Here is a 24,988-nt window from a genome sequence, read left to right on the forward strand (position 1 = left end):
GTTATGTATGTGTTTGGACTTTGATGGCCTTACGGCCAAATAAAGTTAATACTGACTGATGTATCGTACTGATGAGCTGTACATTTTCAGTGGTTTGAGGTATGCACCTTCAGAATGCTTGGCTTCATGTGGTTCAGACACCACCAAAGCTCTGTGCAGGCCTCCCAAGTTTAAAGGGGCCGTTTCTCTGTATGACCCTTTGCAGAGATGACTAATTTTCTCATTATGAAGGGTCCTGTGATGCAGTCACCCCAGGAATTTGGCCAGTTTACTGGGGAAGACGTTGAGACTGAAAAGGACCGTCTGTAGCTCTCTTGATTACCTGCATCATGCAGGTAGGTAGTGAGTGAGTGTCAGTATGAACTACAACTTTGAGTTTGGGGGAATGGGGAGTTTAATTCTAGCTCCCCCCCCCCCTAATTGATAAGAAACCTAGAGCTTGAAGCAACACCATAGCGGATGCATTTTGCAGCCGATCTTGTTTCTGAGATGCGAGAATCTTGTCTTGCAGATAGATTGTGTGCTCAGAAGGCTGCTCCGGCTGGTTTCAGCCATTTCTTGAAGCACCATGGGGTTGAAGGACAAGCACAGGCGTGTGAATTCCCCAGGCTGGCCTTTCCAATGAAAAACTCCAAGGAAGGCCTGTGAGGCTGGGAAACTGGAATCCTCTAATATGCATGCTTGTGGTTCAGGAGGGCCACCCAAGGAGGCATATCTCCTGTATTGCATCATACCTGTGTGCTAACCATCGCTTGAAATCCCCAACTTCTCCAGCATGGGGTCTGGCATGGATTCACATGCTCATGAATATTCCCCGTCGTCAGGCTGGGAATCCTCGGTAAAGAAAAAACCAGTATCAGTTTCGTTTCTGATCTGTCTTTCGTAGTAATAACCAATCACTGGTCTCTGCGTCATACTGACCACAGCCAATGACTGCCCTCTACCTAAGCACCGCCTCTGGCAGCCATCTTCAGATTTTTACCGCACGTTCATGTGTTGGGATCCTCGTGCTATTGCTCTCGAGCGTTAGTGCTATTTTTTCGCGCTTTTTCACAAAAACTTCGATTCTTTCGGTCAAAAGAGCCTCAAGCTCCACCGATCCTACATCCGATCAACGGGGACCCGTGTCGGATTCATCTGTGCCCCTCAAGGGTGAAGATTTCGTCGAGCTACACTTCGGAGGACTCCAGAAGCTTCTCAGGCCCGGTCTCGGAGATGGCCCAGGAGAAGGGAAGCTCGACGCCCGGAAAGCTGTTCAGGGCCTGCCCTGGATGCCAGCTGCAGAACGTCTTCAAGGAGGACGAACACTCTTTCTGCCTTTACTGCCTTCATGGGGACAAGACGCACGTGGAGAAGGACTGTGCGTTTTGCGGCAACATGTCGGAACGGACCATGAAGGACCGCCATCAACGTCTCGCCAGCTGGCTGGAGGGTAAGAGCCCGTCTGGCGAGAAGAAGAAGAAATCTGAGCGGTCTTCTAAGACCTTTGAGGGCGCCCCGGCGACGGGGGCCCAACATAAGGCCAAGCACCGCGAGTCCGCTGGCACCGGGAGCGCCGAACGGTCGGGCTCTACGGGCGCCAGGCAGGGCGCACCCTCCCCGGCACCATCAACCACGAGCCAACGCTCTGGGTCGGGTAAGAGGAAGGCCGAGCACCCGGCGAAGCTCCTGGAGAGACCCCGGTCGAGCTCTAAGGCAGAGGAGGAGCGTGGCAGTGCCCCCTCCCTCAAGGATAAGGCGGTGAGCGCACCTAAGGTGGTGAAGGCCTTGATCCATTCGACCAAGCCCTCTATCGAAACGGTCGCGGCGGCCCTGGCCCAGCCTGTGGAGGCTGCACCAGTGGTGGCGGCCTCGGGGCCCAGAATCTCCCTGCCTCCTCGGAGGGAGTCTTCTTTCGTGCCCATCGATAGGACCCCCGTGAAACCCTCCGTGGGGAAGAAGGGGGGGCAGGGCGTCGTCGTAGATTCGGCCTCAACCTCAGAAGAGGAACTGATCGAGGTCTTAAGCCACGGCCTAGGCGTGGAACAAGACCAGCCCGTCGGAATGGGCCCCGACGCAGGTGACGACGACGACATCGTCGAGGATACCGACGGGGCCCCTGCTCGCCCGTCGGATTCCCCTCTGCCAGCGCCGCAAGACAACTCAGCGGCCATTTTGTTGGCTATACAGTCCTTATGCTCCGAGATAAGGACGAGACTACCGTTACCGACGGAGGAACCTCTCCCGTCGGGGGATCCAGAACCGGGACCTTCTGGTGTTCCCCCTACCAAGAAAAGAAGGATCCATCCACCGCCTCCTTTTCAACCGTCGCGCCCCGTCCAGCCCTCCTCCCCGTCCACCCGAGGGGATGATACGGGGACTGACACGGCAGCGACGGGTACGGACGACGAGGCATACGACGAGGATTTTCCGTCGTCGCCTCCCACCAGGGCTTCTCCGCCCGACGAGATTGGATCGTTCCACTCAATGATCGCCAGGGCATCCGAGCTTTTCCAACTCTGCCCTGAGGAGAAGAAAAAGGAAGGCTTCCTTTACCAACGGCGCGAGACAAGAGGAAGACGGTCCTCGCAGTGCCTCTGTTGGACGACATTTGGGATGAGGGCCTTTCCCTCCTCAAGAACCCTTCCACGACGCCAGCGAAAAGAGACCGGTACGAGAAAAAGTACCGGGTCCCGGACTCGGCCCCCCTATGCCTCCGGGCGCAGCCTACCCCGGACTCCGTCGTCTCCGCGGCAGCCAGGAAGAAAGCGGGGGGGGTGCGGCCTCCACGTCGACTTCCCCGCCGGACGGCGAGGGAAAGAAATTGGATGCCATGGGGCGCAGAGTCATCTCGTCGGCGGCGACGACGATTAAAGCGGCCAACGCCTTGGCTATCGTGGCCCGCTACGACAGGGAACTCTGGTACAAGATAGCTCCCCTGCTGGATTTTCTGCCGGACGACAAGAGGGCGGAGGCCCTTGAGATCCTGCAGGAAGGTGAGGTGGCCTCGGACCACGCCATCACCGTGGCGACGGACATCGCCGACACTGGGTTCCGCCAGATGGGCAACGGCGTTTGCCTTCGACGTCGCGGATGGCTCAAGGCTACGGACTTTCGGCAGGACGTCCAGACCAGGGTCCTGGACATGCCCTTCGACGGGAACAACCTGTTTGGGAAGACAGTGGACGATTCCCTTCAGGCCATCAAGGCGGATACTGAGACGGCCCGGGCCCTTGGAGTACTGCAGCAACGGCGGACGCCCTTTCGGAGCGGCGGAGGCAAGGGCGCCTCCAAAGGTTCCGGCGGCGGTTTCGCTTCCTACCGTCAAGCGGCCCGCTCGTCGTCGCAAGAGGCCTACAGAGGACGAGGCAAGTCTGGCGGACCCCGCCGTCGTCGCCAAGGAGGCCAAGGCGGCAAGGCCGCGTCCAAGCAGGATTGAACCGGCCGTGGGGTCGGGCCCCCACCGAAGCACCCCGGTGGGAGGCCGGCTGGCGGACTTCGTCAGCGTGTGGGAGTCCATCTCCACCGACCGTTGGGTGCTGGACGCCCTGGCCCGGGGCCACGCGCTCGAGTTTCAAAGAAGGTGCCCGCGCGTCCCCCCCGTGGCCAGGAAAGAACTTCACGTCCCTCAACTTCTCCTGGAGGTAAAGGCGATGCTCAGAAAGGGCGCCATCGAACTCGTCCCAAAGAGGCTTCGGGGCTCCGGAGTCTACTCGCGTTACTTCCTCGTGAAGAAGAAGACAGGAGGATGGCGCCCCATCCTGGACCTGCGACGCCTGAACAAGTTCATCAAGGCGCAGAAGTTCCGGATAGTCACCCTCCAGCACGTCCTGGGTCAGCTGGAGGAAGGAGACTTCCTATCGTCGTTGGATTTGGAGGATGCCTACTTCCACATTCCCATCCTAAAGGGGCACCGAAAATTCCTCAGATTCGTGGTCCAAGGGCGTCATTACCAGTTCAAAGCCCTTCCCTTCGGACTGCGGTCGGCACCCAGGGTTTTCACCAAGTGCCTCGCACCGGTGGCGGCGCAGCTGCGCCGCGAGGGGATTCACGTCTACCCCTACCTGGACGACTGGCTCATCCGCGCCAAGACGAGGGAGCTCGCCGTGGTCCACACGGCAAGGACCGTCCAACTCCTCACGGACCTGGGATTCTCCGTGAACTACGCCAAATCCCACCTGGTGCCCGCGCAAGTCGCACTGTTTCTGGGAGCGAGGCTCGACACAGTGTCCCTTCTGGCCTCCCCGTCGGAGGAGATGACCAGGACCATCTTGGGCAAGGTGCAACGGATGTTGGTGGCCGACGCGGCCAAGGTGAGGTCCATCAAGTCCCTCCTCGGGATGATGTCTTCCTGCATCTACCTCATTCCCATGTGCAGGCTCCGGATGCGCCCGTTGCAAGAGTTCCTGGATGCGCGCTGGATCCAGACGACGGGCAGCTTCGAGGAAAGGATCAAGCTCGACGAGAGTTTCCGACGAGCGATACGGTGGTGGGGCACCCGCGCGCATCTGACGGCGGGCATGGACTTCCAGACCCCAGCCCACCAGGTGACTGTGACCACGGATGCCTCCCTAGAAGGGTGGGGAGCGCACACCGAAAGTCTGCACGCAAGGGGACTCTGGCTCCCGACGGAGAAGTCCCTGCATATCAACGTCCTGGAGCTCCGTGCAGTGTTTTGGGCCCTCAGGTCCTTCCTTCCGTCCCTCAAGGGCAAGGTGGTGAGGATCTTCACCGACAACACCACCACCATGTTTTACATCAGGAAACAGGGCGGAACCAGGTCCCCAGCGCTGTCCAAGGAGGCGCAGGACCTGTGGCATTGGGCCGTCGCCCAAGGGATTCTTCTGGTGCCGTTTCATCTGGCAGGGATAAAAAACACCATCGCCGACTCACTCAGCAGGGAGCTGCGCTCGTGCCACGAGTGGGAACTACGGCAGGATCTGGTGGATCGCCTCTTCCGACGGTGGGGCACACCCCAGATCGACCTGTTCGCGACGGCGACGAACACCAAGTGCCGGAGGTTCGCCAGCAGGTTTCCCCAGACGAGGAGCATGGGCGATGCTTTCTCGTTCCCCTGGGAGGGCCTGTTCCTCTACGCGTTCCCTCCCTTGCCTCTGCTAATCCGGCTCGTCAACCAGCTCAAGAGGTCACGGTGCAGGATGATCCTCGTCGCACCTGCGTGGCCGAGGCAGATATGGTTCCCGGACCTTCTGGACTTGTCGGCGTCCCCGCCAATCAAGCTGCCGGCGGACGCGGATCTACTCTCCAGGGAAGGAGGCGCCATCCTCCACCACGACCCGAAGTCGCTGAACTTGCAGGCCTGGCTCCTGCAGCGCTAGAGTTTGGAGGATACGACATACCGGCCGATTGCAGAGAGGTTCTTGCAAAGGCCAGGGCGTCCTCGACTCTTAAATGCTACGGACACAAATGGAAGAGGTTCTCTGTCTGGTGCCACGCACAGAAGATTAACCCTCTACGGATTACGGCTCCCCAAGTGCTGCCGTACCTGCTGACGCTGGCCAAAGCTGGTCTGGCACACGCGTCCATCAAGATTCATCTTGCTGCGATCTCCCGATACACCAGAACCACGGGCCGGACGTCCTTGTGGTCTCATCGTCTGGTGAAAGAGTTCATGAAGGGACTGTTCAGATCGTTCCCGCCGGTGAAGGCTCCGGCCCCGGCGTGGGAGCTCAACGTGGTGGTGACCAAACTCATGGGACCTCCGTTCGAGCCTCTGCACTCGGCCCCGTTGAAGTTTCTATCGTGGAAAACAGCTTTTCTCGTGGCCATCACCTCCGCACGACGAGTGGGAGAGATCCAGGCCCTTTCCTGCAAGGCCCCGTACTTGACTTTCCACGACACGAGGGTAGTGCTCAGGACGCACCCCTCCTTCATGCCCAAGGTACCGTCGGACTTTCATCTCAACGAACCCTTGGTGTTACCTGTGTTCTTCCCGTCGCCTTCGTCGCCGGCTGAGAGGACTTTGCACTCGCTGGATGTAGCTAGAGCGCTGAAGTTCTACGTGGACCGCACGAAAGGTTTTCGGAAGACGTCACAACTCTTTGTGAACTTTGGACCTGTCAATCAGGGGAAGGCTCTCTCGAAGGCTTCCATCTCCAGATGGCTCTCCGGCTGTATCATGTACTGTCACCGGTTGGCAAACCGACCGCTGCCTGGCCGTCCGAGAGCCCATTCCACCAGAGCGATCGCAGCTACCACGGCGTTCCTATCTGGTGTGCCCCTGCTGGACATATGCAGGGCTGCTACGTGGAGGTCGACGCACACCTTCACGAAATTCTACTGCGTCGACCGGGATTCCAGGGAGGAGTCCAGGGTCGGCCAAGCAGTGCTGCGCAACCTGTTCGCCTGAGGTGAGCCTGGTGAGGAGGTAAGATGCTTAATGTTGAGTTGATGTGATGCTTAATGTTGAGCCTTTGCCACCTCCCGTGGTTGTGCATGTGTGTACTGCTATGTATTCTTTATTCATGAGCATGTGAATCCATGCCAGACCCATGCTGGAGAACAACAGTTACAGGTAAGTAACTTGTTCCATGTTACTCTGGCTTATCCTTTCCTCTCCAGTGCACCAGGAAGAAGTTTCTTATGAAATCATTTGGGTTGCTGGAACACAGGGACTATAGCACTTTTTTGGGGTTTTTTGTTGTTGTTAGGCAATGGTCACCAGAGGCGGTGGGTGGAGGGAGGGCTGAGGGGGCGTGGCGATCTATGCTTCATGACGTTGTACAATTCTGGGTGGAAGGCTTGGATAATTTGCAATACCCAAGCATAGTCTGATAGTGCTTTCCAGTTGTGGATGACTTTGGGAGTGTGACACCCGTTTCCCAAGTAGAACCAGGAAAAGGTTCTACTTGGGAAACGCCTGCTTTAAAGGCCGGTTTTCCTGTGTTTCTCCATCTCCAGTTTTAGTAGTCCCGACCTCTGCTGGGGGAAAAACGTTTGTTGGTGGGTTTCCTAGTATCCCATTGAACCCTATCTTTGGGACCAGCGGAAGCCACAATGGGCTCTGCAATATAAGCTGGGACTCCTTCGCACGGCTCTCAAAAAAGGCAAAAACCCTCCTAGTTGGTAGCCTGTGTTCTATCCAGAGAGGTGAATGTCTTCAGACTTGGTAACTTTCCCTTGAAAAGTGGTCCGCAAACAGTAGGATGCCTGCCTCTGGCCTGCTTCCCCGGAAGCCAATTCACTCAGCTCTGAGTTCATTCTGACCAGTATATCTCTCTGCAGTGCTCGGCAGAAACGGTGTAGTTTGCGCTCAACAATAGGCAAACGGTCCTCTGTTCCCAACCTGCCAGGATTTTTCTTGGGTTCTCCGTTGTCCATTGCTCTCTCTGAACTGAAACCTCTTTAACATTAGCCCAACCCATGCAATAACGTGCCATGGCATCAACGGCCAGAGAAAATGATCCCCCTTCTGCGTACGTTTGATTCTTGCAAATGTCTATGGCCAAAACTCTATTAGGGTAACTGGCTCATCTCGCTATAGTAGACCCTTTGTTGAAAGTCTTGCTGTTCATTCACCTCTTCGCCATCAGGTCACTCTGGCGAATCAGATACAGGGCCTGATTCACAGAACATTTTCCTATGGGATTGCACCATTATAACGCACTTCCATGAATCGGGCCTTTAAGGCACAGGGAGGTGGTTAGATGTGCAGGGCATTAATGAGGCATTGGACGATGGGATGGGAGAGGCACTGTGTTAAAAAGAAATTGCATTATGATATGGTCCGCCATGTGTCTGCAAACCGTGCAGGCCTTGAATGCTGTCCTGCAGGCAGGAGGTGGTGTGGCTGCGGTCGGTTAGGAATGATTGCAGGGATGGGGAGCAGATGAGCGCCACGTAATGCTGTCCCAGCCACGTGTCCATTGTGATGTCTGGGGTGCCCACACATGTTTGTACGCCATGGTGCATGACTCCACATGGAATACTCTTGAGCAGTAGAGCCTGTCGCCATGCGCTCATACTGTGTGTGTATTACTGAGGACGCTCTGAAATTCATACTGGAGAGGGAAAACTATCCAGCAAGGGGGAATCCCGTTTTCCAAGCCAGGTGTCCACTTGCTAGATCATTGATGTGGGATGACCAGATGTCCCGCTTTTGCTGGAACTACTGTTCCCGGATTTGGCCCTCTGTCCCGAGGGTTTTTTATTTTTTGTTATTTTAAAAACCAAACCCGCGTCCCGGTTTTGGGGAAAGGGAAGGAGGGTTGTCCCAGTTTTTTTTTTATTGCTAACAATTGTAAACTAAATTAAACAATAGATTTTCAGAATGTTGTATTCTGAGGATGGACTCGAACCCCCAACCTTCCAGGCACCAACTGTATGATTTAACTATTTGCCCCACAGGGACAGGTAGAGAGACAAGTTAATAGAAAGGCATGCACTGGCAAACAGAGCACCAGCTCTGTTATATGCACGCTTAAAAAAAAAATATCGTGTCATAGTTGAGATGCTCAACTTTTCACACAAAAAGGAACAATCAAGTTCTTAAGATATTTCATGCTTGTTATTTACGTGCTTTTATCAACTGCCGAAACCCCCCAATGTTTAGGGTGCTGGGGTGTGAGGAGGGGAGGGGGCAGGTCGGGTTAAGGGGCGAGGTTCTTCCTTCTTTTATATTGTTGGTCGTCTTATTTTTTATTTTTTTTTGTCTTGAACATCTCGCCGCCCTACACTGAAGGCATGCAGCTCATTGAAATGAACTGCATCTGAAATGTGGCATAGTAGCCGTATGCGAAGTGGGCATAATCCAGGCCGGAAGTCCTGCCATAAACCTACTCAAGAGCTGAAAGGGCACCAAAGAAAGGAAGGGGCTAGGCTGTTGGCAGGAAGTGGGGTACGAAGGATCAGGGCAACCTGATTGGTGAAGGACCATGCGACTTTGTGTTCGAATATTGTCTGACAACTACAGAAATAGCCAGGATTGTTCAGAGAGAGGTAGTTAACAGGGTTGATGTTTTTTTTGCAGCTGAGGGAAAAGTAAATGAGGTTGAAGCATTACACCCACCTCCATGTCTTGTCATAGAATCGGCATTGCAGCACTACAATCGGAAACAATCGTTGAAGTGTGTGTTTTTTTTTTTTTTTTTTTTGGTTTTCTTTTCTTTTTTTTTCGGGTTTACGTAAGCCGATTCCAGTTAGCTGGCTCAGCCTGTATATCATTTCTAGCTGGAAAGTCCCAGTGATACGCAGTATAGGCTAGATAAGTAAACAGTTTGAACCGGTCTGTGAGGGAGTGGGAAGCGACCTACCTTCCATGGTGATTAGTGGTTGCTATTTATGCTTTGGGAAGTCCGCAGGAAGTTTCCTTGGCCACAATAGCCACTGCTATTTAGAAGGTAGGCTGAAATGTTTCGCCTTTTCCGGGCAAGATGCTTGTTGCTGATATAATGAAAGACTACAAAACAACACAAAATAATCTGGATTCTAATTTTGTTAGGAACCGCCCGTTTGTCAACATCTGTTAGGAAGGAAGATTATCAGCTGGTTTGTAAAATAGCTCAGTGGATTAATGCACCCTCAGCAACGGTGTATTCACTCTACAGGTCACCGCTCACATACAGATGCTTCCGATTGCCCGTTACACGTTTTGGGTTTGTTTAAATCTAAGTACCATTGAGGTGGGTAAATGTAACTCTGACTGCAGCTTTCAGATCCCTGGGGCAGAGGGACACATTTCAAGCTGTGAGCTACTTGCCAGCCATAAAAAAAAAACTCACTGTACACTTCAAGTGTATAATTCTACACAGCACACAATTTCTTAGGCCCAAGAGTCCTTTATCACTAACTAGCCAGTGGCTGGTGGCGAGTTATCAGGGTGTGAGCACTACTATTTCTATTTAAAAAAAAGTTAATGTTCGGTGTCGTGTAAAAATGTTTTATAACCTGCTCAAAAGTCTTAAGCTGAAAAGCCACTTCAAAATGACCATTATCTGCCTTATTGGAGTAGCCTGCCCCTCGCCCAGAAGCTTGCTTTCTGAAGCAGTCCTGTTCTGCTCAAAGTTGTTCACGTGTTGTAACGCTGTTTGAATGGCATGACTGTCCACTTTGAGTGTTCTCTCTTAGACTTTGAAGATTACTCTTGCTCTTTTATACTACTGGACTGTATCAAAACTGATTCTCTCTGAGCCGCGAGTGCCTCGCCTCCTCCCCACTTTTGAAAACATTGCTTCTTTATGGCGTCATGCATTCTTTTGTTGTCAAAAGATTGAAGGCATTATCAGTGATGCTTTGGAGGATTGCAATTGACTGTCTAATGTGCAAATTCGTCCTCAAAATGAGCTCTGAAATGGAGGCAGCCACTTGAGCATGAATAGTTTCCACTCTGACGCAACTGTTACAAGTCTATGGAGCATGTTATTGTTTTATTGTGTGTAGTGTGGCGATGCAACGTGCCCTATCGTTTATTTCAGACTGGATTTAAGGTCATGTGAACAATCTGTACTCGCTTCATTGTAACAGTTGCAGAGTACATACAGAGTGACAAAAAAGGGCTGCTATCGGCGCATCGTATGATTACGTTTAAAAGGGTAATTTCGAGGCTAATTTGCATGATCAATTGCAGTTCTCCAAAACCAATGATACTGATGTTTGTTTCCATTTTTTGGGAAGGCAAACGATGCATGATACCACTGCTTTCATATTCCTTTTCCAAAAATGATGTACTCTTGATTCTGCTCGTTTTAGTCATCTACAGTCTGTCTTGCTCCAACTTCTTGGATATATGGACACTCTTGTGTTCTTTTAACAAACAAGAATATATTCTCAAATCCATACATTAACATTGTAACATTGTAATGGGAGGTTAACGACAAGCAGCCCAGTTACTGGCCAGCCACTTACCAGGTGACCCATTTCTCCTTTTTCTTAATGGGTTCCATCATCAACCTAGTTTTGCTCCAATGTACACTGTTTCACAGGATAACAGGACATTTCCTCCTGTTTGGTTGCTTACTCTATTTGATCACTTAGGCTTCATACTAACTTCTGAGGATGTTGCAAATTGCTTTCTATTGACTTACTCCACTGTTATTGCCTATTTCATGCTTTGTTTTAAAATCTGTACATTTAGGCCCTCATTGGTGAACTATGTACTGAATGAACAGCTGGAAGCTGGTTTGAACTATTCATTCTATTATACCCTCGTATGTGCTGGGCCAGCCCGTAATGCCATTGTGGCACTGGATGAGCTACCAGTGCTGCACATTTTGGTGGTGAAATTTGTTCTCTTGGGTTCTGGCCACAAATATCCCTGGCTGCCGTGTTTTGCAACTGCTGGTATTGTTGTTTGGCTGCATAGTGCTTCTTTGAGTAACACCAGAATTGATTGATTGGTGAATACATATGCCAGTGCAAGCCCTTTCAAAAGAAAGCTACCTCACTATCATGATCCAGATGTGCATTCCCAGTTGAGCGTTGTTGAGGCCGGTCCATAACTTAATCATCCGTATTATTTTGTAAGTCTAGCCCATGTCCTGCGATTGCCCTGGCTTGCACCTGAACTAATGTTGTAAACAAGGCGGGGGACAGGGCTCAGCCTATTAGGTCGCCACACATTTAAGATGGACTTTTCTTTTTTAGTTCATTCTGTGTGGCATGATGGGCTTAATCCACTCAAGGGTCAGCCTGTGTTTTGTCCCCATTTGAAATGAGGTTATGCAGTATCAATGCATGAGGGATGCTCGCAGAAGTTCACAACTGCCCAATGCTGGCTCCAGTGGTGCAGAAATGGGGACTAGGCTATTGGTGGCCTATGCAGATCTTGTGTGGTGTTTGCCTGCACCGCTGCGGGCTGTGCATTTTGAAGTGGGAGTATTTTGCTGCCTTGTTTTTGTTTAAGTTAGGAGTAAAAGTATTGTTTAGGGAGCAGAAATGTAATTCCAATTAACAATGGAAGTATTTTATAAGCGAGTAAAAATGTTTAAGCTGGGAAAAGGAAATGTTTGCAATAATTATTTCTTTGTACCTAGGTAGTCATACACAATAAAAGATGCATGTTTACTTCTTCCAATCGGGCAGTAATAATAGCAATTCCTTCCTGTGGTACTAGGTGCACTACTGGACCAAACTTATCCATGAACCTGTGTGAGTGAAAGCAGGGGCACAAGGTCATATATGGCCATTTCCCATTTTTTTTCTTGGGAGTATTTGTACTCCTATTTTTATTTCTTTGGAGTATTTGCCTATTTTAGCGAGTAAAAGCGGCCGATACTCTCCTGCTCTTTAGGGCTGGCTGTGGGTTTCCTTAAGCTGTTTTAAGGCCCAGCATTTTTAATTGTTGTTTTACACATTGTAGCTAGTCTTTTTTGGGTCCATTAGTACCTTAGCAGTTAGTGGGAGTTGTTAGGGAGAATGTTTGTTTATTTCAGTGCTTAATTCCTCCCACCTTAGAGACCCCCAGCTCTTTTGCTGGACTTGGGCCTTTTATATTTTAACCCTGGAGTGAGTTAGACCCTTTTCTCACTCTCATGTATTTTGACCTGATTTGGATTATATGTTTCCTCTGTTTTTGGAGTCTGACCAACTACATAGGCATCTACCTTTTGTTTGGTGACCCACAGCACCTTCAGTGCAGTGTCACTGAGAAATCCTTTAGATTTCTCATAAGGTTAAAATACCTTTACCATTCTTGGGAACAGTAGTTTTCACAAGAAAAGTGAAATTGACTTTACTTTCCTTTTCTCGTTGTGGGTCCAGCACACACCATCTTATGTGGAGTGCTGGGGGGTTACCTAGTAGCCCCTTATCCGACATTCTCATGTAACACTTTTTTTTATGTTACCCTATTTTAAATGGCTTGTGGCAGTGGTGTAATTGTTCTACCATTTTGCTTTCCTACCGCAGGCTTAATCTTCAGCTGCAGTATAGCACCCATGGGTGACCATTTCGTCAAAATGGCCCCAGTCTTCTTTTTTCGCCATTTGCTCTTTGTGAGGGCTTTCTTGGGTTTTACTCTGTGCATTGAAGTCGAGTTGAGCCCTTTGTTAATTTTTTGCTTTTGGCGGGCTTCAGCCTTGTTGCCCGCCTCTGGCTCCCGTGTGTCTGGAAAGGCAGGATGTGAGGGAGGTTCCCAAAACTCCCCTGTTCTTTGTCTCTAGGAATGCCTTAATGCAACCAGACCTGATTGGCTGGCTGGCTGTCCTCAAAGGCCACAAGCAAGAGCTAAATAACTTGGGATTTATTTTGAACCCTGAAGCTGGGTTGCACAACATAGGGTGATTCTGTGCAAGTTACTTGGGGCAATTGAGGCACATCTACACTATCCGCAAGGCAGAGCAGAGCGCTCAGCAATTCAGGCCGGCACCCGAGAACCGAGTCCAAGTAGCTGGACACTCTGGATCCAGTGAGGCCTCAGAAACTTCATTGAGAGAAGTTCAATGGATGCAGCTCGGGCTCCTGAATTTGAAGTGCCTTTTTTTCTTCGCTGAAAATAATTTTCGTTCTTATTTGTCAAAAGCATCCTTTTCCCCTATTTAATGCAGCATTTCAGAGGCATGTCTGAGGAGATGCATTTTGTTGTTAAGGAACACTTTTTGCCATGGAGATGCCTTGCTTTAGTCTCCCAAGACCTCGCTCTCTGTATTACATTATCGGAGCGTATGAAGCAGTGCTCTAGGCACTGGGAGATTTTATTATGCACTTTCTTCTTCCTTTTTCTTTTTGAAAGTGACTGAAAGTATAATTGCATACCTTTGAATGTTATTAAGGCTTTGCATCCAGAAGATTTCTAACTTCACAGGTGTTGTCCCAGGTCTCCAATGGTAGCCAGATGTGTAGGGGTCATCTGTGCTATTTACCATTCTTTCACTCGGCGAGGGCATTGCAGCTACACTATCAACCATGTTAACAACCTGGTGTGTACTTGATGCATTGCTCTTGACACATATATAGAATATTCTACCCCACTGTAGGGATATTAAGTCACAGGGGAGTGATGCCCCATGTAAAGTACAAGGCCACAACGCGGATGCTTTAAAAAGGCACACATGTCAGAGGTGACTATGAGCGTCATTATATGCATGTTTATCTTCCAGTATTTTAGGTTAGTTGGAAACACAATGACAATTTAATTGAACCAGAATTTTACATACCTCCTTACCCTATCGTGGTGTAGGCATGGGCCGCAGGTGAGCTGTCTTCTGTATATGATATTAGGGGGACAGGGTGTTTTCCACTTTTGGAGGTCACTGACCTTTCGAAGTCACCACATTTTGCAAAACTGATTTTCATAGTTCTCGGCTTGTCTTTAAAAGAGCCGGGGTTGCTTTCTCCATAGAAGTTCTGGGGAGACCACTGCAGTGATGGGCATTGGACTGGAATGGGATGGCCTGGAATGGGATTGCATAGGGTGGGGATTTCAAGCAAAGACTGGCCTCTGTGTAAGGATTGGCATTGGGACAGAATGGCCCTCAGGAAGCAATCGAGATTATGCTTTGGTTATTTGCAGTGACATGCCTATAGAAGAATGTTTGATAAGGTTAACTTTGGTAAAGGGGAGCAGTGTCTCTGCTATATAAAGATGTCCGAACTAACCAATTATAATATTGACTCGTTTTTTCTGATATTATTTGCTGGCTATATGATTATCCTTAATTGTAAATTATGTCTATTTTTGGCATTCATTTTACAGTTCGACTGGTGGCCACCTGGCATGGAAAGTCTAGTTGATAGAGTATTTCCAATGATCTGCACTTGATGAATATTTTGGAGGGCAACAATTAGAATCTCATAATGTGGTGCTAGGTTCAAATGTGAGAATGCGATAAACTTCCACTGTAAGATGTAGAATATTTTTATGTTAAGCTCAAAGCACCTGCTGTTCCTTGGATACGTTCTGTCTCATTTATTTAGACCATTCTGTGTGTTCTCTGAAGGCTACATTTTCCAAACAGGTAAGGTGTACCTGCCACTTGTACTTCCTAAAAGCTGGCAATACTCCCAACCAAGAAGAATGGAGTACAGCTACCCGCCCACCCCCAAAAGATATTGACTGCCTTGCAGATGCATGCCCCCAGCTTCCATCCACAAAGCTCCATACTTCAATTGGAGCAATAGGACGAAACTGAAGAACCAAGTTAAACCTCCATCTTTTTCATTTGCATGAATTATCGGTTTAAAGAAGAATGGACTAAAAAATATCTACTTTATTTGCCTAAAAGGGGCCTCCCTCCCCCTTGTAAATGACAATTACTTTTTTACTCTCTGAAAAATCTTTTACTCTGAGCTTCAAAAAAGAAGCCAGTAAAATACTCTGGTTGGCTCCATTTGATCTCATCGATGTGTCTCCCCTAGGGGAGACAGGTATTGGAAAGATTTTATCCCCGTTATCCAAGGTTTTCCTACACCAGAAAGCGTGGCATGCAAGCCAGTCTGTAATGTGGGCAGACTCTGAAATAATGGCTCTTAAACTGGTGGGATTAATATTCGGCCCTTCTAAGGAAGGCAGCTGGGTTGCAGAATGCAGTTACGCGGTTTATGTGCAGACCTAAACAAGCTCCAATGTGGTGAATAAAACGGTTCATTTATAATCTCATTGGGAAGGTTAGCAGACAAATTGCTCTCGTTCACCAAAACATAAATGTCTTCTGATCTTGTTAAGATCAAAAAGTGTCATTTCTTGATCTCCAAATTTACATCTTTTATTATTTATCCTATAAAACCAAAAAATAGTACTCATTTATTCAAATGGAAAGATGTGTTTTGTGTAACATGCGCGCAAATGGAGGCAGTTTCTTCCACATGAGACCCAACTCCATGTTTGCCTTGAACCAGTGGCGTCGCCAGGAATCAAATTTAGGAGGGGCACAGAGGGGGCCAAAGACAAAAGTAGGGGGGCACAGACAAAAGTAGGGGTAGAACATGGTCACTGCTCGTCTTAGGTGGGGGGGCACAAGTGGGGGCACAGGGTTTCACAGGGGGGGCCCTGCCCTACCCACCCCCCCCCCCCGAAGCCCCCCGCCTAGCGAAGCCACTGCTTTGAACTGGTGCTCCTGGGATTGCCGCTGACTTTAGAATATACTGGCCTCATTTGGACCTCGAAATCGACAAATGTGTCCAGAAATGTAAACTGCTTCAGGTGGCATACGTCCTCCCATTTTTGGACACCTGGCTTGAGAGGCATTTATGTACAAGCCGAGGGAACCAATCCGAGACCTTACATTTTGTTTTTTTCACGATTTTGCAGCTAAATACAGATGGAAAGGCGATTCCGCTAAACTCCTTTGTAAAAATGGAAAATGCAGAGGTTTTATTTTTTTGCGTGACTTAAGAACTTAACAAACGAATGAAAACGGTAATTGATTTTCGTGTGATGGGGCATGTGGTAGAGTTTAAGAAAATAATCCATATTCAACTGGTAAATTGGCAGGAATATTCCAACCCCAGCACCTCTATCTATAGCCTGATGGTAATCCAGGCTGCTGTGCTCCTCTGTTCCGTGCAAGACTAAGCGACTAATCTGTGCCACCTTTGGAGATTCTTAAAGCTGCAGAATGATACCTGGGGGCTGTGTATGTCTCCGCTCGTCGCCTCTACAAATGTCGCGTTTTGTACAGCATACACGGTTCTGACCGTTTGTAGCTCAGAGTTCTCTTTGGTGGTTCCCTGCTGCAACCAAGTAGTTTTCGACATCAAATGCATTGAATGCGCAATGATAGTGCGACTGTAGGAGACCCTCCTATGGCAATTTTAGCATTCGACTCGATGGTCCAGAGAAGATTTCGAAGTGGGAGTATTCTACTGCCTATTTTTGAAAGTTGGGAGTATGAAGTCCAATTCCCAATGGGAGTATTTTTATAAGCAAGTAAAAATGTTGTAACTGGAAAACGGAAATGGTTTTTGTAATAATTATTCCTTTACACATAGTTATTCATACACCGGTTTACTTCTGATCAGGCACTAATAATGGTAAAACGTGCACTACTGGCCCAAACATATCCATGGAGTTGTGTGTTTGAAAGCAGGGACACCATGTCCTACGTTTATTTGTTGGGGGTGTTCTTTTGTTTTTCTTTCAGCAGTTTTACATTTATGGGGTGTTAGCGTGACCTGTAGACCCTTAGCTGTAGGACTGATTAGACTACAGGTAACGCTATGTGTATCCTTGATGTGGCCTGAGGGAGGCCACATCTCCTGCTTGTGTTTTGTTTCTTGAGTGGTTAGAAATGCCTCAGTGAATGAAACTCCAGTGAGAGATTGAGCATGACACTGTGCAAGAGGAGCGAGTATTAGGTAGGTGGTAGTGGCTTGCTACCTGGACAATTTGTTGACATTTTTGGCTCGAAATAATTTCAATTAAAAGGGTTAAATAACTAGAGGATAACCAGGAAACATATGCAGGGCTTTCACTGTCCTGGTGTCATCATCTGTGGGGTTGGTGGGAGTGGAGATTGGAGAGAGGCCTGTGTCTCGTGGTAGGTTTAGTGGTTGAGCGCAAAGTGAATGGTTTAGTCATTGGTGCATTGTGCCCCTCAACACACGTTTGACTAGGGCGTCGGGAGCCTTTTAACTGAAATACAAAAAACGTGTGTATCCGTGACCATTTGCGCGTACACCACAATTCTTATTAAAAGTTTGTAATGTCCTTTTTAAGCGTTAACTTTTATGTTATCAATTGGTCTTTTTTTAATGGTAGTATGCCGGTAGTGTGCCAACATGCGTTTCAACCTTCCCATGAGGTCTTCCTCATGGTTACACTACCAATACATATTTATTATTATTTTTTTTTTTATTTTCATATACATTTAGCCAAGAATTGACTTTGTATATACAAACAAAAAAGAACACAATTCAATACATATTCGAAGACAGACCTCTATAAATAGTGAATATACAATCCGATTCTTTAGTTCTATAAAAAGAATCCTCACAATAAATAGTACTTTAAAACAATAAAAATAAATTCAACATATACCACTGGATAGATCACTTAGAAATATTCTTACAGTGCCAGTAAAATGTAATAATATAATAAATAACATTGATATCATTCCCATCCATAAATTTGCTCCACAGATCCACTAGATCTATCACATTATTATCATTTCGATATGACGACATAAGAAAGCTTCATGTTAGCAAGACTTTTGCAGTGCACTAAAATATGTTGAGTGTTTCCATGTTGCTATTACCACACAAACGACAGAGTCTCCTACTCCGAGTGATCCTCATGCGTGCCCCTCTAATCTCTAAAACCTCACAAACATGAAACTTTAAGAGCAGATATTGTCGCACAATTGCACTTTTGGGATAGGCTATTATATAGACAGGCTTAATTGTACACTGCATTCTATATTGAACATAGGGTCCACTGTTGCGGTTGGTTGCCAACTGAATGAGGTCAGTTTCAAGACTGTAGTCTACTACTTTCCTTTTAAGCCAGCGTTTACCTAGCGCAGGATTTTATACCGTGACTGAAACCCTCCAGCCACCGTTGATGTAGCATTATTATGCACCCCAATGTCCCCTTTCTAGCTTGTTTGTCTAGTTTACAAATGCATCAAAGTAACTATTATTGGGTCGTTACAAAGCAGTCTCACTTTTTCGCACCACATTACCGTTTTTTTGGTCATTACTGCCCATGTACTTTTTAAACTCAAGTCTGATGTATTCAACTGGGAGAGATTTTGGCATGCAGATGAAAATGTAAATCTTAGCTTCAAAGTTGCACACTCCGTCATGGAATCAAAAACCCAAACTTCAACAGCATACATAAAGGCGGGAATGATCTTATAGGTATATAACAGCACAGTGATAATGGAGCATCCCCCATTCCTCCCGAAACATGCACTAATATACTGCACAATGTTCATGCACTTGAGTTTAGTATCAAGCCAATGCGTTGTCCGATTTAAGTTTTCATTGACTGTTATCCCCAAGTATGTATAGTTTTTGACCTGCTCCATTTGTTTGTTATTAAATGTCCAGACTGGCCTATTTTTCGGCTTAGCCTTGCCAGTGAAAGCCATTATCTTTTTATTTGTGATGTTAACTCTTAATCCATTCAATTTCGCATACACGGATGGTTCATCTACAGACTCTGTAGTCCTTTAGGTGTAAGCAGGAGCAGGTCGTCGGCGTACCCAAGCCATTTAATTTTCAGCAAACCAACTTTCACTAGATAGTGATTGGCATTGTTAAAGGCTGTCGCTAAGTCTGCCAACTATATATAGGTTAAACAATGTTTCTGCCACAGTACAAACTTGTTTCGCTCCTTTACAGGTTTACATATTTATTATAGTTGCAACAACCAAAACAAATCAAATTCATACATTACCTTAGGTAAAAGATTTCATCCATTTTGTATACCAATTCCACCACAACGATACAGTATCATCAGATTCCAGCATTATAAAGAGGAACAAGAAGAGACGTAGAACAAACTGTTACACATATATAGCCCCATACACTTTCTGGACCCCTCACCTAGCACCTTTACCTTGTTATGTATAACTACTCCTATATAACTGGGACCCTTCACCTTCCACCATTACCATGTGTTCACCACAACCAACGTGTGCATGCCTAGATTAATGCATTGCATACTGGTATCCTACACCAATTAACAAAAACTGCAAAGTGCCCAACCCTCTCCATGGCACTTTGTAACCTAACTTTTTCATTACCGTTTCTTGATCCTAGCTGTATTCACGCTCTATGCAATTTTCTGAAACTCCCTGTATAAGAAAAACCACAAAACATACCATGTTCTAATTACAGTATCATTCAAAGCACCCCATTTCCACAACAGCAATACTTTACCTTGCTAGTTCCAGCTGATTACACATCTCCCTTCTGTTTTCCAGGCACTTGTGTGCTCAATATTCTGAAAATGCTCTCCAATACCTAGAACGTTATTCACGGGCACCATCATTACCTCTCATCTCTGTGACCACTTTCAAGCACTTCGTCTACTAAGAACATTCATGGCAGCACATCAATAAGTATCCTTATCGTACTCGCTGGCAAGTTCCCCACACGGTTTTAGTCCCTACCATTCTCGTACTTGTAGTCTGTCCATATACACCATAACAAACATTGCCACGTCTCACTTACTATTCCATGTGAGCCTTTTAACTGAAGTTTGTATCTGCCTTTGGGCCAGACACACGTTCCTCTCTGCTCCTGTAGAAGGTCAATCTCATTTGGTTGAAAGGGTGGGCCGAGCTGCTGGGTCTGTGCAAGAAATGCAAACTTGCATTGGTACATAGACATATGCGTAAGTCAGTAAAGACAGGATTTTTCTTTAAACAAAACCAATAGCCAAGTCAGGTTTATCGGTAGCTACTGTAAACAGCTATGTGACAGTGCAGGGTGCTTGATTGCAGTGGAGAAACTTTGCTGAAAATGTTGGGGGGGACATGACCTCTGAAGAAAAGGTGCCCCATTCAAATGAATGGGGACAAAATAGTGTGCCATGAAAGTTGGGGGGGGACAAACACCCACCGTCCCCCCCTTAAAGTTACGCCCATGCTTGATTGCAAGTGGAACATAACCTGATCAGTGCCATCTATTTTGCAACGGCGGGGGAACATGAACAATGTTGGTGTGTTTTTCTGTTTACCTGAGCTAATACTGCCAAAAAATTTACATTTTTAACTGCAATGAGGACAACGTTGCACTTCAGGCAACTAAAGCAAACTGAGTGACGGTCAGTGCTTTTGTCCTAGGTGCCCTGCAAAATAGGTGCACCTCTTGGGATTTGGATCGAGAAGAGGGCCTCTGAAACATACGGGACGCTGTGCAGTAGCACCTGGAGCGTTCCAAGTGCCAGGTGGGAATAGCAATAAATGATCTCCTGCCCAAATAACCGGACAGACTCAAAGAATACGGCAAAATACTACTTTATTATCAGCTCAATAAAGTTGGGAAACCTGGTTAACAAACACATTGCAGCTCACACACTCTGGAATACATTTTGGTCACACAAAAGCTTTATACCTCAATGGACGTCTGCTATGATGTCATCCTATGTGGCAAACAGTAAAAACCTATTGGGTGGAGAGATTGGTTAGGAGGACATGTATACTTCTAGCTTATTTAGGTGTTCATAACATTATTGGCTGCCCATTATCAAGTCAACATCCCCTGAACTACCTCTTACTGCGTATAATACGGGTAATAACGGAATAACAGCAGCGGATTGGCTTCTGCAGCAATGTATAGTCCATCATTGGATAGGCCCTTATGATTGGTTGTCATTCTCTCCCACCACTGGACATCGGCTGGTTACCAGCATGTAAGCAAAATAATACCCAGATGCTGGGAACGGTGTCGGACAACTGCACACATGACCAATTTACTACCATCACATCAGTTGGGCCCCCTAAGCCTAGGCTTCTTTTTTGTAGTTGACCTTGCTGACTGTTGTCTTCCTCTGAACTTTAAACGGAGTGACGGTACATTGCTATCTTCGTCTCAAGCTTTATGAAGAGGCCTTGTTTTCTAGTGGGTGAGGAGACCATGATTTAGTCCATCCTGCCCTTCTATTTAGTGCTATTTGATTCAATTATACTGGTCACTCCTCTTGGCCTCTGGAGACTTGGTTGCTTTGTCCTGCATATGCTTTCTGCATCTTTGATTGTTCAATACATGGCACTTGCACATTTTCACTGCTTTGCTTAATCCAAGAGAAATATGTTGTGCGTATTTGGCTCATCTTCTCGGCTACTTTTGTGCCTTGCAATTGCTTCTTGCTGTGGAATTATTGATCCCAAGCCAAACAAATACCCTTTGTTCTTTGTACGAAGCTGTTTTCCAGTGCCTGTTAGCTCTGCAGGCTAGGTCGCTTTCCAGCCTTGGTCTCTCTCCTTCAGGCTTCTCACTATTTATAGAGTCAATGCCCATTTTCTCATCATTGCTGCTTTATCCATGCTATATTTTCTACTGCAGCAAGCTTCTATGTATCTCATCTACTTTGCATTTCTGCCTATGTACATCTACTGCATCTCTTCTCACTGATCTTAGTGTACATGATTTCTTCGTATTTGCATATGTTTACTTTGTTACTTCAGTCCCATCTTCATTCTTAAATTATTTGCATGTCGTTTCAGTGCGTCCTCGTGTCTTCTCTTTATGACATCATGTTGCACCTGTCAGACTTCACTTATAGCTCTTCTATGTTCAATGGTTTCTGCAGGCATCCTTCTACCACGTCAGTTCGAGGGTACATTCGATACGGTTGTGTGAGCGCATAAAGTCTCTCATATCTTTGATGCAGTATTGGGATGATACCTGATCTCGTACACAGTGTCTTCCAATATGACGCAGATAAGGGGGGCAGGCACTATAGATCTACATCTGCCTCTCTACAACCCTGTGCCAGGTTCTATCCCGCTGACGAGCCTTTGTGCAAACAAATGCATCATGCTGTCTTGCACGGCGCATTGGTGCAACTGCAAATGAACTTTTTCTCAACAATTATTGGAACATGACTTTTGATTTACACCACCTACATGTAAACGTTTAATAATCCGAAATCATCCCAGTAGTACAATTGTATCAAGATGGTGCACAGCCCATAATACGGACCACTGTGTCTGAACTGGACTGACACTGAGCAGAGGAGCTGGTGACTTCCTGTGCTGCAGAGCCTGGCACTTGCCTACCTCCACTTTGTAAACGATGAGCAGCGTCTGTGTTGCTTTCTAAACCGTGAGCCCCTCGCGGCAGCCAGCGTCATGCCGGCGAGCATCTGCAGGACGCGGGGTGCAGGAGTGGATGCTGGAGGTGTGGGGGCGGGGGAAGCGGCATGAAGTTGATTAATGCTCTGGCTAAGTGTGGGGGATGGAAGACTGGCAGAAGCAGAGGCTCGGCTGAAATGCTGAAGAGACGCCGGGGAATTGGAACAGGCCGTGTTTGCAGGTGACATTAGTCATAAGGTGCGGCTTAACCCCCCCCCCCCAAGCTAATGACCCCCCTTTCTGTTAGCTGGAGAGACCAGTGTGTGCTTCGCTGCGCGTTCATTTATTCGTTTCCTTTGTCCTCTCTCTCCCGACAATATGTAGTCCTCCTTCCACTCAAAAGGAAAGCCTACAGTGTAAGGCACCCCATGTGAAGTGCTGTGCTATTGGCAAAGCAAAGGGCAGGCGAGTGGTTCTAATCGCTGGAATTCGGTAGCGAGCAGCGTTACAGAAGTAATGTGGCAGAGCAGATACACGTCACGGTGCATAATAAAGAACAAAGTGCGGCCCGCAGGGAGGCCCAGCTAGTAAGCATGCCCAGTAACGGTTTACTGAGCTAGATTCAGCCTTTCATTTTTGGCTAGCGACTGCTCATATGGAGAAAACTACTTTACAAATGTAACTTCTTTCACCCAATTAATTAAACAAGAATCTTGAGCATGTTTCAGATATCTTTTGAGCGTAAATACATGTACAGCAGCACAATATCATACACACTAACTTTTTCCTTTTGGGAGATGCTTGTGCAGTTATTTTTTTAATTTGCATTCTGGGAGTTGTAGTCGTAGATTTATACTGGGGAAATCAAAGACTAAAATCTCAGAATGTAAAGAAAAAACCTCAACTGGACTCGCATCACCTGCATGGAATGGGGCATGTTGGCATGTATGGGATACTGGCTATTTCTAATGGGTGTCGTCTTCCCACAGATGCCATATTATGTTTAGGTGGTTACTGGAAGTACCCCAAATAAGATTTCGAAGTGGAGTATTTTAAATCTGATCTTTTAAACTTGTCTACAATTATTGTTTTTTGCCTGGTAACATATATTTGAACTCTTAATACAGGCATCCTTTTGTAATCCACACTTTGAAAGCAGTAATTTTATGACATTTTAAGATGCAGGTTTACCTTTTTGAAGTTCCTTTTCAGACCAGGCAGTAATACTTGAAGCCCTTCCTATGTCATTGCTTGCTGCTACCCCAGTGTTTGTATTTATTGAAGAACAGGGCGTCGCTTTTAAAGGAAATGACTTGCACAGTGGGAAGTGATGGAGAGCCGAGGCAGTCATAGTTAGGGTAAGGTGCCTTTAAAGAAGCATTGCTGGTTTTAATGACGTGCATACTCGGTTCTTAAGGGGCAAGAGTAAGAACACAGCTCGGAGGATAGCTAACGGGCAACGTGTTTGTCTTGGAAGCAAGACAACGCAGCGCAGGTTCAAATCCCAGTCGCGTGCTTATAGTTCTTCAGCATTACGTGCGATTATAAAAGCTCAAATAATATGTACCCAGGACAGGAACTTGAAAACGTAACAATATTTCTAACGTTAAGAGCCTGGTGCCAATATTTACACAATTAATCTTTTATGACACGCTTAATACCAGAGACCAATCTCTAAGCGCGGGTCCGGGATTTGAACCCGTGTTGCTCTGCTTGCTTTAACGACAAATGCGTTGTCCCTGAGTTATCCTCCCAGTTCATATTTACATATTTCATTGAATAGCCGTGAGGGAAAAATGCAGGAGAGGTGGGTTGGATAGTTGGGTCGGAAAGGAGAAAATCCCTAGCAATCAGGCTGGCAGTATAGATGTAGCCACCATTCAGGTTTTAGAAAATGTACTCTGTTTTAGAAAATATTCTCTGGGGGCATTAGTGGGACTCCTTCCATTGCTAGCAGGTGGAATTTCAGCTTCATTTTGAAGAGATGACTTTGATGGTGGGGGTGTGAAGAGTGTCTGGATTTTATTATCTGATTTTCATGTGTGTGGGTGCTAGTCTGATGATGGGTATGTGGTTTCACAGGCTTGGGGCATATACATCGCGAACACTTGTTTTAGGATTCGTTCCTTTTTGTATTTCTGCAGTCCTAGCCAAGTCTATCATACTGGTGAAGTGCTGACTGCCAGAGATGTTGACTCTGGCTGCCAGGTAGGAGGGAGGGTGTGTGGTGATAGCTCTGTGTATGATGCAACTGGCTGCAAAGGTGACATAACCTTGTAGGGGTTTCTCAGCATGTATAGTCTTATTTGCAGTGACCCTTAATGAGGGGCTGTGTGTAGTGGTGTGTACACCAGTGAGCAGGGTGTCTC

The 24,988-nt window shown here is 47.2% G+C and overlaps 1 protein-coding gene across 11 annotated transcripts in view; it reads left to right on the forward strand.

Moving 5' to 3' along the window:
* Nucleotides 1–24,988, forward strand: part of LDB1 (LIM domain binding 1) — a 590,338-nt gene that overhangs the window by 362,399 nt on the left and 202,951 nt on the right. Inside the window, exon 1 of one of the 11 annotated variants that reach the window (XM_069611609.1) lies at nucleotides 22,858–22,877. The exons of the other annotated variants lie outside the window; for them this stretch is intronic. The gene's annotated coding sequence lies outside the window, so the exon portion shown is untranslated. Of the gene's footprint in view, nucleotides 1–22,857; nucleotides 22,878–24,988 lie in introns of those variants that run through there. 11 annotated transcript variants of the gene reach the window in all.

The sequence above is a fragment of the Ambystoma mexicanum genome, chromosome 8 (genome assembly GCF_040938575.1).
Source record: "Ambystoma mexicanum isolate Mex_15411 chromosome 8, UKY_AmexF1_1, whole genome shotgun sequence".
Classification (NCBI taxonomy): Eukaryota; Metazoa; Chordata; class Amphibia; order Caudata; family Ambystomatidae; genus Ambystoma; species Ambystoma mexicanum.